Here is an 18300-nt window from a genome sequence, read left to right as displayed (position 1 = left end):
TATATATATATATATATATATATATATATATATATATATTCACTGAAAAAACCATAGGTTATAGACCATATATAGTTAGGAATTAGCATTTAAAAAACCTTATTTTACTCACACAAAACCATTGAAATTCCATATATAGTTAGTTGTACTAACTATATATCGCGCACCCGCAATCCACTGCTGATGATGTCACATATTACATCATTCATGACATGGTCAGTGACATCACTGATGACATCACTGATGACATCTCAAATGACATCACTGATGATATCACTGATGACATCTCATTTCACATTACTCATGACATCATTCATGTGATGATACGATGAACCTCTTCAGACTCTAATAAAAACGTAGATACACTCAGTGTAAACAGACACTCACAGACTGTCACTCATCCATGGAGTTACTCACACACCTAATCAGTCTTGCAAAGAATCAATCACACCTCCATTTCCGAAAACTATATAGTTAAACACACCTTACTTATTGAAACATATAATAACACATATTTACTCTGTTATACAATCCCTGATACAAGTTCACAATAATCCATACAGCCACTCACACATTCACTGGCTCTTATGCACAGTTATTTATATATGTCAACTACCACATGTACTGTGTTTTACATATGTACTTACTTTGACATGTAGCACTGAGATATCCATTCACTCACCAATACACTCATGCACACAGTAAACCGCCCATACAGCTGTTTCCACATGCACTTTTGAACCCATACATCTAGTGAATCAACTGCTCACACATCTATGCACAGAGTCATACACCTCCCAGCCACCCACACACACACTCAGTCTCCCATACAAATACTTGGCCAACTAATCAATAACCCATATAGTTAGTCATATAGCTAATGATCAACACATGCATCAGATTACAAAACAACAGACACAATGGTGCACAATTTAAAACAGTTTAGTCACTAACCCATGCACTCAGTGAGACACATTTAATCACTCACTTATACAGTCAGTCATGCACCTACTAAATACATCATCCAGACACTTATACATCCACTCATTCTTCAATATATAAGACATATTTTAACTTTACAGAAACATACAGTCACTGGATGTTGTCATCAGTGATGTCATCAGTGATGTCATTTGAGATGTCATCAGTGATGTCATCAGTGATGTCACTGACCATGTCATGAATGATGTAATATGTGACATCATCAGCAGTGGATTGCGGGTGCGCGATATATAGTTAGTACAACTAACTATATATGGAATTTCAATGGTTTTGTGTGAGTAAAATAAGGTTTTTTAAATGCTAATTCCTAACTATATATGGTCTATAACCTATGGTTTTTTCAGTGAATTTTCAAGGTTTTGTAAATGCTAATTCCTAACTATATATGGTCTATAACCTATGGTTTTTTCAGTGAATTTCATAGGTTTTTTAATAGCAAATCTTTATAAAAATAACACATTTTAAATCTAATTTTATATTTTATAATTTTTTTATTTTTTTTTAATATTATTTTTAGTGCGCTCCCGGGGCGCGGACAGGTGAACGCACGGGTAAGCGCAATCTTGCGGCGCGCCCCGGGGCGCGTACTAATGCGCGTCCCGGAAGCGCTATTGCCGAGAACGAAAACAACATCGTGACGTATCGCGTAGCCGCCACGCCTTGCGTCATAAGACACGTATCGCGTAGCCGCGAGATGCGTCTTATGACGCACCGCGTAAGCGCACCCGGAAGCGCATACGATCGCGCAACATAAGCGCCCCGATGCGCTTACGATACACGCCCGGGACGCGCCCCGGGGCGCGTAGCGTAAGCGCGTCAAACCATGTGACTTTAAAATAACACTTTTCATTGGTTCAGAACTTTTTTTTTTCAAAATTGTGTGAAACCCACCCATTTCTCTCACTATTGCTTTGTACTTGGAGAGAGCAAGAGCTGTTGTGTCTACTCTATCTCCTACTTTTCTGATCTCCAGCAATGGCTGCAAGAGAGTCATCCAGCAGTGATTCAGAGGGATTTTTAGATGAGGACCCTCCTCAGCAAAAGAAAAAAACCCATTTCATCTGGAAATTTTACGAAATCCCAGAAGGACAGAAAAAAGTCAACGCTCCCAAAGTAACATGCAAAATATGTGGGAGTAGTTTATCCAGAGGCAATCCTCTGAAAAAATATAGTTTTGGGAATGCTAATTTGATCCGGCATGTGAAAAGAAGACACCCTAACAACTTTGCCAGGGAGAGTGTCAGAGAGCTGGCACGGAATGTACCCACAGATGGCGGCAGCACCTCCACTGGTGGAGCAACACCTTCGGGACCACCCCGTGGAAGAATGGTCCCTAACATTCAGCCGGTGTTTGCGGGCATCAAATTTTTGTGCAAAGAGTGTGACGAACTGCTCTGCTATGGGGAGCAGAGTGTTGAACTGATTGCTCTAAAGAAACAGCAACACCGCTGCTCTTCCAGTCCCTAAATTTTCAATTTTTTTTGCTCCTGTTGAGCAGTTTTGGAATCCTTGTTTTTGTTTTTCCCTTGAAAAAAAATCCAAAAAAAATATAAAATTGTTTTAAAAAGTCAAAAAAAATATAAAACAACAAAAACAAAAAAATATATATAAAACAACAAAATCAAAAAAAAAGTTCTTTTCAGAACTACCTCCAATTTTTAAAAAGAAGCTTTATTTTTTTAAAAGTCTGTCATTTTTAATCTCCATGGTACGCTCCCCCGTACGCTCCCCGGTGCGGGTACCGGGCGCTCACCCCCGTGAAAATCGAATTTTTTTTAAATTTTTTTTTTCACCCGCGGGAGCCTTTTATGGCCCCCACATGAAACCTAGGGGGTCAGGGGGTGTGTACCCTGCCCCCTCTTGCTCATTTCCCCCTTTGATTTTTGCCACCTCTTGTGTCTCAATCCTACCGAGACACAAGATGGCGGCTGCTGCGGACTGTTTCGAATGTTTACAGACACCCGAGAACCAATCAGCTTGCCGTGCGCAAGTCGCGTGGCGCGCCTGAAGCGCTCCCCGGTACGCGTACCGGGGAGCGCTCCAGGCGCGGCTCTAGATATATATCTTTTTTTGAACGTTAATTTCTCAAAATCCACTGTAGCACATATATTGAGACCTACAAAAGGCACATCGGGCTACCAGTCCCTACAATTTTGCCAAGTTTCGTGCAAATCCATTCAGCCGTTCGGGCTAAAAGTGAGGCCAACCGCCCTATGGAAAACTCAATGTTAAAAACACGTTTTGGGACCCCCCTTTTTTCTCGGCCCCCCCTGGACGAACACCCCCCAAATTTTCAGGGGCTGCTCAGAAACAAAATGTTCCATTTTCCAGAAAATTTCATCCAATTCCGTCCACAAACGCCAAAGTTATTAGACATAGAATTTTCAAAAAACCCATAGAGAAAAAATCCTAACTATATATACCTACTGGCGACCGCCAGTAGGTAATATATATATATATATATATATATATATTTATACATGTGTGTTTCTCTGCTTACACTTTCTTTCTGCACAATATACCTATTGTTTTCATTTCTTGTTTTCACATTTCTCTATATTATCCCTTTCATTATCTTTTTCTATTCTTATCTCGTAATTCCTTTTCCTACTTCAACTCCCTTGGCTCCGTAACAATATATTCATATACCTGTAGTATAATGTAATTTATTTAATTTTGTCTATATCAAAGAATATTACTTTTTCTCTTTCTTTGAATTGGCATAATTACTTTATGTTATGGTAAGTATTTATAGTATCTTATCTTATCTTATTTATCACTTAGAATGTCTTCTCATACATTTATATTTATGTCCATCAAGTGAAATTACTTAACCCTTATATTCATCCTTTATCTATTCGCATAGCTTTCTTAGAGTGTCTTCTTTTCCTTGGAACATACTCATATTGCATTATGCTTCAGGTTTGTACATTTTTTACTTATCGCTTTCTTTTGTGATCCCTTCTTTTCTTCCCTCTCTCTTCCCCCTTCCCTTAATTCCATATTTTATGTGTCAATATAAATCCAAATATTTGTCTTTGCATTTACATGTTTATGTATTTATTTAATTATATAATGTGATTAATTATTCAGAAAGTTTTACTATATGCTTATTTTTAACAATTTTCTTATATATTTGTTGTATGATAATGCATACAGTTATTATAATAGATGTAATATTTGTATTTATTTATACATTTCAATAAAAAATTGAAACACAAAAAGAATGTGAGCACAGGCTATGTGGATTATCAGATAAGAGAATCATTTAGATTCATGGGCTCAATTTAGGATTAACGACGAGAGAAACAAAATGAATTATATTTTTGAGTTAGTGGTGGGTCTTACTTAAAAAAAAGTATGGTTTTGCATGTTAACGGTTTTAATCGTGAAGCCCTCTCTTGCCCAAAACAATTTATTTTTTACTCAAATAAGAGTACAAAAGAAATGAATTTGACATCTCCACATCAAGGTGAACGCCATAAAAAGTATGATCGCTTTATTCCTAAAGGGCAAAATATGTCATTTCTCCCTACATGTTTATTGTTTGTTACCTTTTGCCTGTGTTTGAAAAGTAAACTGAAAAAGGCTTGATTTTGCAGTTTAGCTCGCGCAGGCCGCAGAGTGCTCATTGCCGGGGAGCAGTGGATACCCAGCGCCATTTATCAAAGTGTCAGTCTCCTGACAGTCTCGAAAAAATACCCTGCCAGAGCTCCTCACACCTGGTAGCCGTGGCACACCGCGGCACGCCAATGGTCTAATTTGCTAATTGCTGCTTTCCCCATTAATTTCAGTCCTATATGGTTCGGGGGAGATGGACACAGAGGGGGAAGAGAAGCAGAAAGGAAGGAAAATAATTGTGCTCTCCAGGTACCCCTAGTATCGCCTGCAGATAAAATGCTTGTCTTTCTTTTCTTCTTTTCGCCATGTCCCAAAAATGCTAGCACACGCTCACATTGATGCCTCTAGGGGAACTTTTCTTTCTCCTATTGACAAAGGCTTATAAATAATGTTTTCAACTCAACACTGTATCCTATGGCCCACCCTATCTGTCCCATGGCCTTTGGGTACCAGCCTTGGGTGAGAGGCAGTAAACAGGGCGACTGGAATTATGCGGCAGTGGAGGACCAAATTGTGTGGTTGGGTTGACTTATGAGGCAAGTGAAGCAAATGATGCAATAATAATGTGGCATCTTTTTCCAATAAAACAGTTTGCAGAACAGTACATTTCATAGTTATTGTGAACAAGTCTCATTTGGGGGTACTTGTAGATTTAAGACACGTGACCATAGAAATATATTTGCGAATCTTCAAAAGTATAAGTGCCGTATTGAAATAAATGCAGGTTTGAGACAGTGTTTGTTATGTGAACATGGATTTGTGATATTCACGAACCAGAAAATCACGACAAGGAGGAATTATTTTATCTCCCTTTGAATTACATTTAAGTGTCTAATATTTTAATCTCCGTTTGCATACAAAAGCCCTTCCCCATGTCCATCAAAGGGGCATTTTTATTATCTGGACAAAACTGGCTATCTTTAAATTGCTGCTCTATAGCTGAGGGTGGCCATTTTACTTTAATAATATGTATGCCCCTTTTATTTTCATAATGTGTGTGCCCACTGCAAGTAAGTGTAATGACTTTTGTTCCATTCGAGGTCAAAACAATTATTTCCGTTAAAACCTCTTAATTAATTAGTAGATGAAGGATTTTGTGGCGAGTGCATCAAATAATTCTTGATATGGAAAATGCTGCAGCTGTACAGTTGCGTTTTCCAGTGTCCCTATAACGAGGGAGACTGAAATTATGCAGAAAGAAGGCACCAAGGGGCATATTATCAAGGACAGGAGATACATTATCGCCGCTTTTATCGGCAGGAAACTGCCGATAAAGTGGCGATAATGGGCTTGATAATATGCTCTATGAATTCCTATCGAAGCCTATGTTAGATGTGAAGACATCTAACATGGGCTTCGATAGGAATTCATAGAGCATATTATCAAGCCCATTATCGCCGCTTTATCGGCAGTTTCCTGCTGATAAAAGCGGCGATAATGTATCGCCCGTCCTTGATAATATGCCCCCAAATTATGCGCCAGAGTTTACTCAATTATGTGACAATAAAATGCAAATATACCACATAATACAGCACATTCATTGATAGTACACATGTTAACACTGTCTGGACAATGGTATCACCTTATTAGTACTAGTTTAACACACAAACAGCAATAGGTAACCAAAAGGTGACCAGTCAATCTGTGCAAAATGCCTTCTGCTGCACAGTAACTCGTGTTTTTTAACAACACTTCAAAGACAGGTGTAAGGGGGAGTTTTTTAACCATATGGCAACAAATACATTGTATTTCCTATTTTATTGCACATTGTGGCCTCTTGTCTCATGGCTTTACGTGGGAGGTAAAACGTGTGGTTCTCTAAAAGGGGCCTGGTCATAGAAACATAGCTCCAAATCCTTTCCAGGAGGTAAGATCTATGCAATTAAGGACGAGTCTTGTAACATATTCTCTAGAATCTTGTGTTTCACACAATGTCACACCTGAACAGTATTTAGGTGCCTCCAGACATATCAAACACAACAAACATATACCTAAAACAAGCCAGATCCTTTGGCATTGCCAATGCTAATTAGCAAATTCAAATAATTGAGTCACAACAATTTTGTGGTGAATGATTAGAATTGATAATGTTTCAATTCAGAAATGATGAAACAGTGAATTCAACATTACTGAGGTATGGGGAACAATTAGTGGTCTAAGTTCAAAGTGTCTTACTAACTCATACATTTTCCCCTCACACTACTCTCCTATACAGTCTCTGACTCTGTTAGACTCTTACGTTCCTTTTTCTCCCGACATATTTCTAAAATCCTCCATATGCATTTATCACACCTCATCTCTTCCCAGACCAGCAGATTTCTCTTGTTATTACATGATAAGGTTGCACAACTGCACCATGTAATATTTCACATTTCTCACATCTATTACTAGACCATAAAATAATCCACATTTCTCACATCTATTGGCTATCTGCTAAGTTCTGGTCCCTGGTCCTTCTTTCTAGGCTAATAAGTCAGTGGGCCTTGATCCAGGTAGACCTCTTTTGGGTCAAACATATGGTCCTACACCATCTTGTCAAGTGTCGTTGTTGACAATTCAAGGTTGCCATCACCTGTTCACTTGAGTAAAATCTTGCTATATCCTTAAATTAAACAATTGCAGATGTTGAAAGTGAAGCTGCTGATGCTGTACATTTAGTTGCAGGTAGAGGTGTTACCACTGGTGGGTGCTGCTGAAGTTGCAACTTGCCGCTCCATTGTCGACCAATGGTCTCCATAGGTTGAATGCAGCATTTCAGGTCCTCAAAGTTGCAATTGTTCTGGCTCTTCTGGGGATCCCATTCCTTGTAAAATGGGAGATCCACTGTTGGGAAATAAATGGCAGTGGGCAGTCCTTTTTTGTCCCATGGATCCAGCATTGTTGCACAGATATACTCTTCAGAAGACATAATCTCTTATTTCAGCCTTTGATTTATGTTCAGATGAAAGTTAATTTATTGGTCAAAGCAGCTGCTTCTTCATTGACATTGGCAAACGTTTGTTCCATCTTTTGCAAATGTTCCTCCAGCATGTGCAACAACAGGATTGCTTAACTGATGGAGCCGCCATTCTGGCTGAGTTCCTGTTTCAGAATCTCAAACAGCACTGGTATTTGGTGAGCTACACCACTAGTTCCCACTCATCAACCTCCTTTGTTATGGCTTTTTCCTTTGTATCCTCTCTCCCTTGTTATACACAGTCATAGATAGCTAGATCTATACTGATCCGCAGTCATTAAAGCATGTAGATGGAGTTCCAATGGATTTTCACCTCTAGAATGAGGGATTTTACAGGGACTCTATAAACATGTGCATTGATTCTCAACTGCTTCCGGGCTTTGAAAGAATAACTGAAATGAGTGCAAATCTAGCAACTGGTGACCAGAATGTTGTCTATTGCTTGTTTTTTGAGGAAGCTCTGCACAATTATGTTGATGTAATGCTGTAAACATATCACTCTGAAGTATCCTCCATCAGTCATGGCTTTGACAATATTACTGCTATTGCCAGTGGCAACAAAACTAATGTGAAGTCTCCTGGGTTGAGACCATTCATATACTTTGGTCTTAAATTATTCCAAGATGTTGGCAGCTCTATGTGATTTGTACACGGAAAACAGGCAACTGTTGCATGGTGCTAAATGCTTCAAAAAGCATCCTCATTCAGGAGTCCAGTGGCTAGCCTCTGCTTAACACCCTTCAAGGAGACCCCATGTCAAGTGATGCACGTATAGTCTGTAGCTTGACCACAGTGTTCTCCTGCATAGTTTTGCCAACACAGTCCAGAACTTAATGGTGCAGCACTGGCATGGAAACAGGGGAAAGATAGGTCTGACTTGTAAACTTTCATTTTGGACTGAAGGTTTCCACAAGTTCAACAAATCTCTGTTCTTCCACCAAAGAAAATGGTAAGAGGTCAATCATTAAAATTTAGGCCAGCTTCACATTGCATAAACGGGCAAGAGCAGGAGTTTGGTACTACAGTGACTCCGTACTCAGCCTGGATTTGAAATTGGGTTGCTGTGTCAGTTTTCTATGTGAGGATACCTCTGCAAGTGACCTAGGAGTACCAGCTAAGCTGCATGGGTGCATTAGGTTGAGAGTATCCCTCTCTTCTTTGTTCCATGCTGAGGCTGCTGCTGGTGATGACTGCACATTATGGGACACTCCCGCGCCGCACGGCCACCAGCTGCTGCGTGTGCCTTCCCGCCCTGTGCCTCGCCTGCCCCGTCTCAGCCGCAAGACCACGCCCCCTGCCACCGAGCGGCGTGGTCTGCACTCGATTCCTGCCCTGTGACCCTTTATTTGTTTGTGCCTTGATTCTGGTGTCCCTGTATTTGTTTTGCCTCGTTTTCGGTCCGTTTTTATTGTAATTGTATTGCTGTTGTTGCACTAATTGTTTTTCTCTCCTCCGTTGTTTCCCTGGGTTGCCCCCCTCGGCCACCCCCGTCTCATCCCTCCCCGCTCCCCGCTTCCCGCCACCACCGGTAACCCCGCCCCTTTTCTTTCTGTACCCTCCCCGCTCCCGCCTCCCAGCTGCTCCGCCCACCCGCGCACTTGGCCATATATGGCGACCGTGCGACACAGGTGAGTGTGACCCAGTTCTGGGACACTCCCGTGCCGCACGGCCACCAGCTGCTGCGTGTGCCTTCCCGCCCTGTGCCTCGCCTGCCCCGTCTCAGCTGAGAGACCACGCCCCCTGCCACCGAGCGGCGTGGTCTGCACTCGATTCCTGCCCTGTGACCCTTTATTTGTTTGTGCCTTGATTCTGGTGTCCCTGTATTTGTTTTGCCTCGTTTTCGGTCCATTTTTATTGTAATTGTATTGCTGTTGTTGCACTAATTGTTTTTCTCTCCTCCGTTGTTTCCCTGGGTTGCCCCCCTCGGCCACCCCCGTCTCATCCCTCCCCGCTCCCCGCTTCCCGCCACCACCGGTAACCCCGCCCCTTTTCTTTCTGTACCCTCCCCGCTCCCGCCTCCCAGCTGCTCCGCCCACCCGCGCACTTGGCCATATATGGCGACCGTGCGACACAGGTGAGTGTGACCCAGTTCTGGGACACTCCCGCGCCGCACGGCCACCAGCTGCTGCGTGTGCCTTCCCGCCCTGTGCCTCGCCTGCCCCGTCTCAGCCGCGAGACCACGTCCCCTGCCACCGAGCGGCGTGGTCAGCACTCGATTCCTGCCCTGTGACCCTTTATTTGTTTGTGCCTTGATTCTGGTGTCCCTGTATTTGTTTTGCCTCGTTTTCGGTCCGTTTTTATTGTAATTGTATTGCTGTTGTTGCACTAATTGTTTTTCTCTCCTCCGTTGTTTCCCTGGGTTGCCCCCCTCGGCCACCCCCGTCTCATCCCTCCCCGCTCCCCGCTTCCCGCCACCACCGGTAACCCCGCCCCTTTTCTTTCTGTACCCTCCCCGCTCCCGCCTCCCAGCTGCTCCGCCCACCCGCGCACTTGGCCATATATGGCGACCGTGCGACACAGGTGAGTGTGACCCAGTTCTGGGACACTCCCGCGCCGCACGGCCACCAGCTGCTGCGTGTGCCTTCCCGCCCTGTGCCTCGCCTGCCCCGTCTCAGCCGCGAGACCACGCCCCCTGCCACCGAGCGGCGTGGTCTGCACTCGATTCCTGCCCTGTGACCCTTTATTTGTTTGTGCCTTGATTCTGGTGTCCCTGTATTTGTTTTGCCTCGTTTTCGGTCCGTTTTTATTGTAATTGTATTGCTGTTGTTGCACTAATTGTTTTTCTCTCCTCCGTTGTTTCCCTGGGTTGCCCCCCTCGGCCACCCCCGTCTCATCCCTCCCCGCTCCCCGCTTCCCGCCACCACCGGTAACCCCGCCCCTTTTCTTTCTGTACCCTCCCCGCTCCCGCCTCCCAGCTGCTCCGCCCACCCGCGCACTTCGCCATATATGGCGACCGTGCGAACGCGCAGCGGTCACGCGCAGCGGGCGCGCCGATAGTGCGCCGAAGGCGCGCCAAAGGTAAGCCCGTCTGCGCCCGTCCGCGCCTGGACCGCGCCCAGTGCCAGGACCCCTGGACCCCACCGACGGAATACTACCCGACAGTCCTACGACGCCACAACACTCATCGCACTCAACACCGGCAGGACCCAGGGATGCTACCGAGCTACTCCGAAGCACACCCACGGACCCTTCAGCTGCCACGCCTGCAAGTTTACCTGCATCCGGACCTGCCCGGCACCAGCACCTGCCAAGCCGAACACCAGCAGCAACCACCTCAAGTGCATCCTGCTCAACACCCGCTCCGTCCACAGACACGCCATCGAACTCTGGAACCTCCTAGACGCCACAGCCCCTGACGTTGCCTTCATCACGGAGACCTGGATGAACGCCTCCTCAGCGCCCGACATCGCCATCGCCATCCCAGAGGGCTACAAGATCACCCGGAGGGACCGCAACGCCAACCAGGTGGGAGGAGGCATCGCCATCATTCACAGGAACACCATCCGCATCACGACCAGCACCGACAACACCCCACCCTCCGCCGAACACCTGCATTTCCAGATCCAGACCGACCCGAAGACCACCCTCAGAGGCACCCTGATCTACCGACCTCCGGGACCACGCACTCAATTCAGCGAGGACATCGCCGACTTCGTCAGCCCGCATGCCCTCCCCTCCGCTGACTACATCCTCCTGTGGGACTTCAACTTCCACCTGGAGAACAACAACGACGGCAACACCAGCACCCTGCTCGCCAACCTCGCCAACCTTGGACTCAAGCAACTGGTGAGCACCCCCACCCACCTCGCCGGACACACACTCGACGCCATCTTCTCATCCAGCAAAGACATCGATTTCAGCCACGCCACAGAACTCCACTGGACGGACCACAGATGCATCCACTTCACCTTCAGGAGAACGACGATCCACCACCACCAGCAACAGGTTGCACGAAGAAGCTGGAACAAGATCACAGCCGACCAGCTCGCCGCCTCCCTGAGCCAGCACCCTCCGGCCAGCTCAGCGAACCCCAGCCAGGCCGCCGACAACCTCACGAAGTGGCTCAGCAACTGCGCGGACGAACTCGCCCCCCTGAGGACCCCGCCCAGCAGACCCGGCAGTAAGAAAGCCCCATGGTTCACCGACGAACTCAAGAGCTCCAAGAAGAACTGCCAAGCCCTCGAGAAAGTCTGGAGAAAGGAACCCACACCGGACAACAGGTCCACCCTCAAGCTCGCCACCCGGAAACACCACCAACTGATCCGCACCGCCAAGAAAACGGCTTTCAAGAACCGACTGGATAACAACGCACACAACTGCAAGGAACTCTTCAACATCGTGAAAGAGCTCTCCAACCCCAACGCCGGAAACAACGACATCACCCCTTCGCAAGACCTCTGCAACTCCCTCGCCTCCTACTTCCACAACAAGATCGCGGACATACACAACAGCTTCAGCACCCATCCGACCCACGCCACGACCACAGCAACGCCGCCCACCACCACCCTCCGAGCCTGGACCCCGATCAGCACCGAAGACACCATCCGCATGATGAACTCCGTCCACTCCGGATCTCCGACCGACCCCTGCCCTCACCACGTCTTCAACAAAGCCGACGCTGTCATCGCACCCCACCTGCGGGACATTATCAACACCTCATTCGACACCGCCACCTTCCCCGAGAGCTGGAAGCACGCCGAACTCAGCGCCCTACTCAAGAAACCTACGGCAGACCCCACCGAACTCAAGAATTACCGCCCCATCTCTCTACTCCCGTTTCCAGCCAAAGTCATCGAGAAGACCGTCAACAAACAGCTGGCCGCCTTCCTCGAGACGAACGGATCCCTCGACCCCTCGCAGTCCGGATTCCGTGCCAACCACAGCACCGAGACCGCCCTCATCGCCGCCACCGACGACATCCGAGCCCTGATGGACAACGGAGAAACAGCGGCTCTCATCCTCCTAGACCTCTCCGCGGCTTTCGACACGGTCTGCCACCGCACCCTAGTGCAGCGCCTCTGCAACGTCGGAATCCAGGAGAAGGCACTGGAGTGGATCATCTCCTTCCTCGACGGAAGAACACAGAGAGTCCGCCTACCACCGTACAAGTCAGAGGCCACCGAAGTCATCTGCGGCGTCCCTCAAGGATCCTCGCTGAGCCCTACACTCTTCAACGTCTACATGAGCCCCCTCGCGGCCATCGCACGCCAACACAACCTCAACATAATCTCCTACGCCGACGACACCCAGCTGATCCTCTCCCTGACCAACGACCCCGCCGCCGCCAGAGCCAACCTGCACGAAGGGATGAAAGAGTTAGCCGAGTGGATGACGACGAGCCGCCTGAAACTGAACTCAGACAAGACGGAGGTCCTCATCCTGGGCTCCTCGCCCTCCGCCTGGGACGACTCCTGGTGGCCCCCCGCCCTGGGCACCGCACCCAAACCGACGAACCACGCACGCAACCTGGGCTTCATCCTGGACTCCTCCCTCTCCATGACCAGGCAAGTCAACGCCGTCTCCTCGTCGTGCTTCAACATCCTGCGCATGCTTCGGAAGATCTTCTGGTGGATCCCCACGGAGACCAGAAAGACCGTCACCCAGGCCCTCGTCACCAGCCGACTGGACTACGGCAACGCCCTCTACGCCGGAACCACCGCCAAGCTCCAGAAGAGACTCCAGCGGATCCAGAACGCCTCAGCCAGACTCATCCTCGACATCCCACGGAACAGCCACATCTCCGGACACCTGAGAGACCTGCACTGGCTCCCCGTCAACAAAAGAATCACCTTCCGGCTCCTCACCCACGCACACAAAGCCCTTCACGATCAAGGCCCGAGATACCTTAACAACCGAATCAACTTCTACGCTCCCAAACGCCACCTCCGATCTGCCAGCCACGCCCTCGCCGCCGTCCCACGCATCCGTAGAGCCACAACAGGAGGAAGGTCCTTCTCCTACCTGGCCGCCAAGACCTGGAACTCCCTCCCGGCCGACCTGCGCCTGACCCAAGACCACCTCTCCTTCAGGAAGAAGCTCAAGACCTGGCTATTCGAGCAGTAACGGCACCCCCCCCCCCTAAGCGCCTTGAGACCCTATGGGTAGGTAGTGCGCTCTATAAATGTCTTTGATTGATTGATTGATTATGTGCGACAGTCACAGGGCTGCATCTCAAGATAACATCTTCTTCTTCCTCACCACCACCTCCTTCTATCAGTTCAACTTCTCCTCTTTCACCTGCAACTATATTTTTGAGATGCCCTTCCCACACAATTGTGTGTTGATTTTTCAGATGGGCCAATTGGTCATCCAGTTCCTTGATATGGCTTACCACAACACACTGGGTGGCTGAGAAGTGAGTGAGCGAGCATTCTGCAATGTTCTCCTCATACGATCTAAGTGTAAAGAAGTCTCAAACTGGGGTGATCTTTTGTTATTTTAATATTTAATTAGGTTTTGACATTTTAAACATCACTAGCATAAAATGTATTAATCCTATCAAATTGACTATTATATGGTACAACAAAGACATAGAATTAGGCAGTAGCATCCACATGCAAAACTGTTATGGAACTCAGGAGTGTATTGTTCAGGATAGTAAGTGGGTGAAAGACTCAGAAATAGGACTGAGGGTGTGAGGTAGTGAGACAGGAGTGGAGGGGAGGAGAAGGCAGGTGGATAAGTAAGTAAGTATTTAATTTGTAGAGCGCGAACTAAGCCCAAGATCGTCAAGGCGCTTAGGCAAACTGAAGGAGAGATGCAGAACCAGACAACATACTCGTACTGAGATCTGTGAGAAGAGGCAGGTTTTTAAGGTTTTACGGAAGAGAGAATGAGACACCTGACTAGAAAGCTCTTCCGGGAGTGAGTTCCACAACCTGGCCGCAGCCAAGGAGAAGACTCTACCTCCCCACCTGGACTTAGGAAGAGGAGGAATAAGTGGTGAAACATGTTCTGTCAAATGAAGGACAGTATCAACATTTCACTTGTGAGGTTCAAACCACTAGCCATATTGTGTAGCACAGAGCTGAGTCATAGAAATACGTTTCTAGAAATAACAAAGTTGAACTAACTTAAGGATGTCCAAGTGCCTTTCATATCAGGATCCCAAGAGCCATTAGAACTGTGATATGCTACAGAAAAGGGAAGAATAAACACCTCAATGTCATAATATAACCAGTAAGGTGCCTTATAAAATAGGTGCAATGATAACAGTTGGTCCACAAGGAGTGGTTTAACCTGTGGATCTAAAACATATAACTAACAGCACAGGTACTCCTTACTGAACATGCACAAAGGAACCCCAGATCTCTTTCAATTTCTAGAGTTGGAGTTTTATTTGTAGATTAGTGTCTCATGAGCCACAGTCATTGCTATATCGTCCAGCCATTCTGCGAAGGCAGGACAGACAGTTGCTTAACATTTTCTGAGGATACATATCTTGGTAGGTGCCAAGGAAGTGTCAATCCAGTGTTGAGGGAGCAGTGTGTCCCTCAAAGTCCTGAGAGTCATGTATCAAGGCAAGCTCCAAGAGGGTGTTATGGATCACACATAGGACCTCATTTATGAGGTTTTACCGAAGGGCAGCTCCGCAGGCCTTACTGCTGCGCAACCCTATGGTAAAAGAAAAGGGCAGGAATGCACTGTACCTATCAGATATGGCACATTCCTGTCCTTTTCCCCTGAGCCGGCACACCATCGGCTGCCATGCTTCAACACAGGCACCTTTGCACCATAGTGCAAGGGGGCCTGCTTTGCGGGGGATGATTATTTCTGTGCAGGAAGGGAAACCGTCCTGCACAGAAACAATCAGAAGAGTCTGTTTCCTATTTCTATGTGTGTCTTCCTTACTCCTCCACTGGGAAGGTGCAAGTTTTTGGTGCCTCCTCAGATTTACGATTTCTCGTAAAGCTGGGGCAGTGTCAAAAAGCCATGGATGTTGCTGGGAACGCCCCAAACAACACTCATTGCACACCGCTTTAACGCAGAAAACTGTGTCTTAGTAGCAGCCAGAAAATAATATTTGAAAGAGGACCAACCATACCTGTTATGAAACATAAGCTCTGCCTAAAGCCTATAAGCATGCCTGTCTGCTGAGAGAGGGAAGGAGAATGAATGGACCTGGAGAAGGAGAGTCTATCCAGAACGATAAGCCCAGTATGTTCCTGGAGTGATGCACACCCAGAAGTGAACCAGTAAAATGGACTGGAACCCGGAGTGACTGAGTGTAAATGGGAACCGTGGTCTTCCTGAATGGTTATTGCTGTAAAATGCATCAAGACCTTCTAAGTGCCAAACATCACCTTGCTGTTTTGCCTTCTGCTGCCCATACTGGAATCAGAGATCCCTCGCTGCCACCACGCAGAAGCCCTAATTGGCCTCAACCCCCAACCTCCTCAGACACCACCCTGATGACCAGGTAGGAGGCCTTACTTGGCCCGGGGAGGCCGCCACTGGAAAAGACAAGTGCAGCCATCTGAGTCTGCGGTGCTGATTCTGCCCCTCAGCCGAGCTCCGAGTGAAGGTGCTGCAGTGATCCCTTCAGTTACACGAGCCTCCACCAGAGAAGCTACAATGCATGCCATACCATCCAGTACCAGCAGAATCTGTGTCTAATCAATGCCTAGACACACACTATAAACCTAGGGGCTGTAGACGTTAAGAAACTCTGATAGCAGGGACCAGGTACTGAAAGTGGTGTAGTGCCTTCCTTAAAATTACAAATGAGATCACAACTATGTAATGAAGAATCCTATTGAACTGTGTAGTATTTTATGTTGCTGTGAATATAAAGTTCTTCTTAGTAACTAAAATATTATCACTGGACTTGACAATAAGCAATTGTGTCCTTGGGTTGACTGATACATTTTGAGCACTTTTCCCCCCAAACTACCTCCATGGGTTGCATTTGGCCTCTCACTCCCTTGAAAGTCAAATGTGGAAAAGATGAATAGGCCCAGTTTGCAGACAACAGTAAAACAAGCCCCAGGACACAAGCGGCAAAGGACTTCCAGCATCACAGTTGGTGCTCTTTGCTTGAGTGCTCAATGCTCGAGTGTCAGCTTTGATGCTGTGCAGCATGGCTAAAGCAAAACAAAAAACCTTTGTGCAGCCATTCAATCATTTTGTAGTTGCCTGCACCATGCATGCCTGTGCCTACAAAATGATGATGTTTTTTTTGGGGGGGGGGGCTTAGTTACTGACCTGAGATGGATAGGTAACTAAAAACAAAACAGGCAACAGCATTTTTAATATATTTTTTTAAGTCAACCTGGGGAGCCAGGAGTGGGGCAGAAGTAATGAGGGCAGAGCAACAGGATGACAGGATGGGTCGGAAGCAACAGAGAGGAGGGTGAGGATCACAAAAGCAACACAGGAGAGAGAGGGAGAAGTGAAACAACACAGGAGGTAGAAGGAAATGGACGTAACAAGAGGAGGGGGAGAGTAGTGGAAGCAACACAGAATGGGTTTGGAAACAGAAGCAACAAGGGAAGGCCTTCAGATGCGGAAGCAACATAGGGGAGGACAGGAGGATACAGAAGCAACGTGAAGAGGGCCGAGGTGTGAATGCAACTCAAAGAATTTGGGTACCAGTGATTCTGTAACACGTTAAACAAGTGAAATAGTTTATGCGGTCAAAAGCGACTGTGTGTGGGCAGACATTCCACTTTATCACAAGGAGTAGTTGTGACTGCTATGTGGTTGCCCCATGCTCCCACAACAGGCACATGTTGGCAGAAAGTGGCATGGAAATATACAGTTAACGATACATGGCATTTTTCACTAATAGGACACACAGAGGCACACTCACGCACACCCCGTCACTTGGTTTTGCAGTCAGACAGGCACACTCACACAGAGGAATAGTCTCATATACAAAGGAAACGTTGTATACATTTTCATGCACACTTCAGACATGCACAAGAAAGTTATTTAAGAAAATGCACTGCCACACACAATACACGGTGAATACACTTACACATATGCACACAAGAGCACACATACACAAATACATGTACACATACAAAAACAACCAAAACCAGACATATGTATTCAGAGAGAGACTAACACAAACACAGACATTAACATAAAAAAAAGTTTTGTTGACAATATTATATCAATACTAAAATTCTAGTCAACTTCTTAAACAAGTGGTGAAGGGGGAGTGAGATGGGGCAAGTACTGTTGGACAGAGGGGGCAAGCAAGGAGGGGGCAAGCAGTGATGAGGAAGAGTGTGGGCAGGCGGGTCAAGTAGAGCAGCGTGATGGGTCTGGGGGATGGGCAAGCAACGACGGGGAGGAAAGAAGCGAAAATGAAGGGGAAGCAAAATAAATAGAAGTACCTCAATCTGAGCAGTATTAAATTAAATGAATTAATCAGTACTTGGTATGTGGGCCTGAGAAGAGAGAAATGCACTAAGAGGAAGTGAAGCGTGCATACACTCCTCACCAATAAGAAGCAAGGAAATTATCTTGACAATGAATCCAACCAATGATAAGCACGGGCGGGCTGCAAGCCCATTGACTGTATATAATATCTCTTGCGAGCGATAGTGCAAGCGTTGTCACAGGCGAGACCTAAAAACGTGGTTCCCTGACATTGAGTACATGTACTAGGCAGACACACGTATTGTAAAGAGACAAAGCTCCATAGGGGAACAATCAAAAGATTGAGAAGCTGGGATCAGGATAACAGGCAGGCAAATAAGAATGATTATAAA

The sequence above is a fragment of the Lissotriton helveticus genome, chromosome 7, assembly GCF_964261635.1.
Source record: "Lissotriton helveticus chromosome 7, aLisHel1.1, whole genome shotgun sequence".
Lineage (NCBI taxonomy): Eukaryota > Metazoa > Chordata > Amphibia > Caudata > Salamandridae > Lissotriton > Lissotriton helveticus.
Note: the sequence above shows the minus strand (reverse complement) of the source record.